Raw genomic sequence first — 6,000 nt, forward strand, 5'->3', positions numbered from 1 at the left:
CGTTGCCCTATTAGAGAGCGATCACCGGGTTGTATCTTGCACTTGGAAGGGTGTATTTTATTCAGTATCCGGTTCTAATTGTCATAAGGTCAAGGTACAACTCCGGGTCGTCCTTTTACCAAGGGACACGGCTATTCGAATAGATAAACTTCCCTGCAGGGGTGCACCACATAACCCAACACGCTCGATCCCATTTGGCCGGACACACTTTCTTGGGTCATGCCCGGCCTCGGAAGATCAACACGTCGCAGCCCCACCTAAGCACAACAGAGAGGTCAGCACGCCGGTCTAACCCTATGCGCGCAGGGGTCTGGGCCCATCGCCCTATGCACACCTGCACGTTGCGAACGCGGCCGCGAGCAGACCTAGCAACCCACACGATCACGGCGGTTACGTCAACGCGGTCCAACACGGCGCGCGCCACTCAGTCGCTGACGTCAAGAAGGCTTCGGCTGATACCACGACGCCGGGATACCCATAACTACTCCCGCGTAGATGGTTAGTGCGTATAGACCAAATGGCCAGACTCAGATCAAATACCCAGAACTCGTTAAGCGTGTTATTGAAGTAACCGCGAACGCCGACCAGGGCCAGGCCCACCTCCCTCCTAGGTGGTCTCAACGTGCCCTGTCGCTCCACCTCAAAGTAACAGTCGGGGCCGTCGGGAACCCAGGCCCACCTCTACCGGGATGGAGCCACCTGTTCTTTCAGCCCCCTCATCAGAATCACTTGCGGGTACTCCTCGAGCCGACTCGACTTTAGTCACCACATGTGTCATGTATAATGTATATAGTATATACCCGTGATCACCTCCCAAAGTGATCATGGCCCAGTAGTATAGCATGGCAGACGGACAAGAGTGTAGGGCCACTGATGGAACACTAGCATCCTATACTAAGCAGTAGGGTAGCAGGTAAGGGTAACAACTGTAGCAACAATGACAGGCTATGCATCAGTATAGGATTAACCAAAAGCAGTAACATGCTACACTACTCTAATGCAAGCAGTATAGAGAAGAATAGGCGATATCTGGTGATCAAGGGGGGGCTTGCCTGGTTGCTCAGACAAGAAGGAGGGGTCGTTAGTGACGTAGTCGACCACAGGGGCATCAGCATCGTCACGGGGTCTACCGAAGTGAAGAGGGGGAGAAACAGTAAATACATAGCAAGCAAGTGCATAACAGGACAACAGGCAGAGCTAGACGTGTTCTAACGCGGTATGAGGTGATACCAGTGAAGGGGGGAAACATCCGGGAAAATATCCCCGGTGTTTCATGTTTTCGGACAGATGAACCGGACGTGAAATGTTGCAGGTTCACTATGCTAGGGACGCGTGGCGGACGAACGGACTGCGTATTCGGGTTCGTCTCGTCGTTCTGAGCAACTTTCATGTAGAAAGTACTTTCATCTGAGCTACGGTTTATTTTATATGATTTTCTAAAGTTTTAAATCATTTTAGAATGTATTTAATTTATTTAATTCAACATTATCCAGAATAGTGCCTGCTGACGTCATCATGATGTCAGCATGATGTCAGCAGTCAACAGGGCGTTGACTGGGTCAAACTGACGTGCGGGTCCCGTTTGTCATTGGCTAGACTAACTAATCATGATTAATTAGTTAACTATAAGTGATTAGGTTAATTAATCATAATTAATTAAGTATATTAATTAATTAATTAATTAATATTTTTATAACTATTATTATTTTTAATTCCATTTTTTATAAAAACTTTCTGGGGCGGGGCCCCCTTGTCATAGGCCCTTGGGGGCCTTAGCGGGTCTTGGGCGCGGTTCTCAGGTGCCAGGACCCGGCTGGGGCACCCGAACGGGGCTGTGGGCGCCGAGTCGTCGGACCCGGGCGCGTGCTGGCTGGCCGACGGCCACGGCAGGGCGGCCGCAGCTGACCGTAGTGGGGGACAGCAAGGTGAGGGGGCGGTGGCCAGGTGCGGCGCAGGGCGCACGGGGCGAGCGAGGTCACGCGGGGCTGCGGAGCTGCAGGCGCGAGGCCGTGGGCATCGAACGCGCGCGCGGTGACCGTAGTGCGCTAGTGGGGGAGCGGGAGCAGAGAGCTGCGGCCAGGGCGCGGACGTGCGTGGCCAGTATGCGGGCGGAGCGCGGCGGACGTGCGCGGGCGTCGGGACGGCCGTGGTGAACACGAGGACGCGAGCCGGAGCGCGCACGCGCAATGGGGGCATCAGGAGGGGAGTCGGACGGAGGGGGGCTCACAAGCCCTGTGGAGGTGCAAAGGCGTGCTTGGGGAAGGCCGGAGTAGCAGGGCGACGGTGCGCGATGGCGACGGGGACGGCGAGGCGACGACGTCCAGCTCAGGGAGGAAGTAGCGCGAGGGAGAGGCGGGGACGGCGCGGTCCGGCGCGACGAGGGCGGTTCTGTGGCGAGGTGGCGGCGGGACGCGCCAGGCGGCGGCATCGCGGCGTCGGGAGCGGTGAGTTTCGGGCGTCGGCGCCCGAGGTTGGGGGCAATATCCCGATCCAGATCGGTATCGGGAGAGGGGGAGAGTGGGGAATCGAGAGAGTGGGCTAGGGTTTACGGTTGGGTAGTGGGGGTTATGGGGAAGCAGGGAGAGCTGGGCCGGCCTGGTTCGGGAGGCCAGCTGGGCCGATTGGCCCCGTTGGGCCAGGGGGCCTTCTCCCTATTTTTTTATTTTTGCCTTTATGTATTCGGCTTTCTCATAAATGGCATGGTGTGTACTTATTTAGGCTATCAAAAGATTACGCAAAATATGAAACTTGGCTCATAATTTGTATTGCAATTTTTGACACTGCCATAAAAAGTTCGAGGTTATTTGGAAGAGTTTAGAATCATGTTTGAATTTAAAATGTTCATTAACATGCTGTTGGGCCACTGAATAAATTTCCAGGGGCAATTTGGGAATCCAAAAGTGGTTGGTTCCAACATGACAAATATCCAGGGATTATTTGCCGCACTTTGAACATTTTAGCTTTCATGTTTGAAAACTTTGAGTTTTGGACTTTAATTTGAATTTGAAATTTGAACCGGTTTCGAACCAACGCGAGTTTAGCAACAGTAATCAAGGTGACATGGCATCATTAGCAGAGTTTTACTGTAGCCTAATTATCCGGGCGTCACAGGTGCCCCTGTCACGCACATCCGCACAATACATTGGGCTCCACGAGGCTTCACCTCTCAAAAATATCTACTTGCCTGCAGCTTTTTTCTGTTTGTAACACACGGTTATTATGTTACGACCGTGTGTGATGTTTCTTGTTCCCAATCCCGCCTGCATCCCTCGAAAATATCTGCCCGCCTCGGTCGGGTCGGGTCGGACCGTGTGGGGGTGGAGAAAAGGTGCGGCTCGCCCCGGTCCGCGGAAGAAGACAAGGCGCGACAGCAAAATACACCCGTGCCTTCTCGCCCCGACGTCCCTGGGATACCCGCAAATCACCATTCCCCACTCCCCTGCCTTGGCTAGGGGCCTCCCCACAATTTCCTCTGATGTTTGCCTTCACCTACTCTCCCCCTCCCTCCCTCGGCTGCTGTAGCGACAGGCTTTTCCTCCCTCCTTTTCCGCTGCGCTGCGCCAATGCTCCCTCCGCTCCGCTCTTCATCACCCACCCACCACCATCACACCTCCTACTCCTCTGGCACTGCTCTGCTCGCTCGCCCCTGTGCGATGCACCATCATCCAAATTTTCAATAGCCCCGACATTTCACTCCCGCGTAGTAAAATTTTCAGTAGCCGCGTCATTTCCTCAAACACACCCCCGCCCCCTCTCCACACACACACACACACACACCAAAACCTCCTCGGGCGCGCGTGCACACACACACCCTCCCTCGCTTGAAACCCTAGCAAGGTCGCCGCCGTCGCAAGGCCTCCATTGTCAACATCTGCCAGTTTGCCCGTGGTGCTTACCCACCAATCTCCATACCCAGGCCACCCTAAGTTTCTTAGATGACGCCTGCCAAATGCCCCCTTTCCCACAGATCCCCATCCCCATCCCCCACTCCAGAGCGTCGCAGCCTAAGCCCGGCTACGCTTCCCGTGGAGCTCGAGGAGCGACTGGCCCAAAAGAGGTGTATCGTGGTCTCTTCACCCGACGTCGCCGAGGAAGCTGACGACCATTACTGGTCACAGGCACTCAATCAGCGGGCTAGAGTATGCGGGTATGTCGCGGACACCGGCTACGAGATCAAGGTCGTCGACAGCGATGGCCTGAGGCGGGCTATGTCACAAGTTAAGTGGCCCACCCCCAACCCCTCGGGTTCAACCGCCGTCGATCTCATCCATGGCCCCGCCGCTGATCTCCTCTGGCTCGCTGTCAAGAATTTTCCATCCTACATCGCCATCGAGCCCCTTTTGTCATTTTTGAAGGACACATTCTGTGACGCTGGCTTGGGATCCACAGCTTCCAAGTCAGACCTCATCGACGACGACCACGAGGAGGGCACCCTCTCCAGCTCTTCCAAGGGGAAAGAGCCCATATGCTCTTCCAAGGGGAAAGAGCCCGTCTGCGACATCAGGGAGGGCACCCTACAACCATGCTCTTCCAAGGGGAAGGAGCCCATCTGCGACAACATGCAGCGCATCCAGGGTCTGTGCTCTTCCCACGGGAACGAGCCCATCTGTGACAAGTGAGGAAACCCATGATTTCTTTTGGCGTGCCTCTTCACAGGGGGAACCCATGATTTGTTTTGTCAAGTCCCTTTTGTAGTGTAGTGAGAATATGTCCAATTGTAATTGCTATATTTGGTTGTTTGTAGTATGCTTTGTTTATTTCAGTTGTTCACAATGTGATGCTCTATATGTGCAATTGTTTACTGTGCAGTACATTTCATCAATCCAGTTTTAGACATACCAATAGGAATGCATATATTTGCTTGTTGTTAAGCCTGTTATAGCTAGCATATGCCTCTATTAAAGTTTTTTGATTGTTTGGTTTTTTGTAGTTAGCATATGTCCATTTTCAAATGCTATCTTTGCTTGTTCGTAGTATGCCTTGTTTATTCCAGTTATTCACAACGTGATGTTCTATGTGTGCTAGTATGAACTATGCAGTTCAATTTCTTCAATACCAGTTTCAACAGTACCACTATGAATTACTACATTTGGTTGATGCATCTTGTAGTTAACACGCCTTTCCATTTTTATTTAACAATAACCAGTGTACTTAGACCGGCACAATACCAGTTTGAATGACTATGTTTTCTTGTTGTTAAATGTTAGGCCTGTTGCAATTAACACACCTTTCCACTTGTTTTGCTTTACTAGCGTGCTTAAACCTACACATTGAAGCTATCTTTTGGAGATTATTTTGTCTGCCATGGATATATTTGGTTGATGTTTAGTTTGTTGTGCTTAACATGCCTCTCGATGTACCTACACAGGACAATTTAGGGAACCACCACTGTTTTCCATCGAGGTTAGTTTCATCCCATGGCTTATATATACTCACTGTTCAGGATATCGGTAGCTGGTACCATATAGGACGGGGGCTGATAAGGGACTAATCGGTGAATCGGATTTTTAACTGAATATATCTATAACCCATTTATCGTTAGGTTAACTAGGGCCATATGTAATATATCTTAGGCTACATAGCAACATGCACTGTACTTAATGTCTAAATATGCAATCCTAGGCTACATAGCAACAAGGAAGAGTGTTACCTTAACGTTCTGATGATGTCTAGATATACGTAGAAGAGCAGCAACAACAACAATAACAACAACACAACCATGTTTGGATACTCAACTTAGCTAGAGGTTAGAGTTAGTTTCTAGCTCATGACTAACCCTGAACTAACTCCATCCAAAGAGGTGTTTGGATGACAGGGTTAGATTGACAGTAAATGCACTAGGAGAACTAGCTCCAATTAGCACCTCTTGGGTTGGATAGTTTTTTGGGTGGGTTAGATGCAACTAGCTCAAACTAGCCCTCATGTTTGGATATACTTTAGGGCTATTTGAGCCCAAACTAGCTCAAACTAACTCTAACCCATGGATACAGCAGCAGTTAA

This window comes from Triticum aestivum, chromosome 5D (genome assembly GCF_018294505.1).
Source record: "Triticum aestivum cultivar Chinese Spring chromosome 5D, IWGSC CS RefSeq v2.1, whole genome shotgun sequence".
NCBI classification, from domain to species: domain Eukaryota; kingdom Viridiplantae; phylum Streptophyta; class Magnoliopsida; order Poales; family Poaceae; genus Triticum; species Triticum aestivum.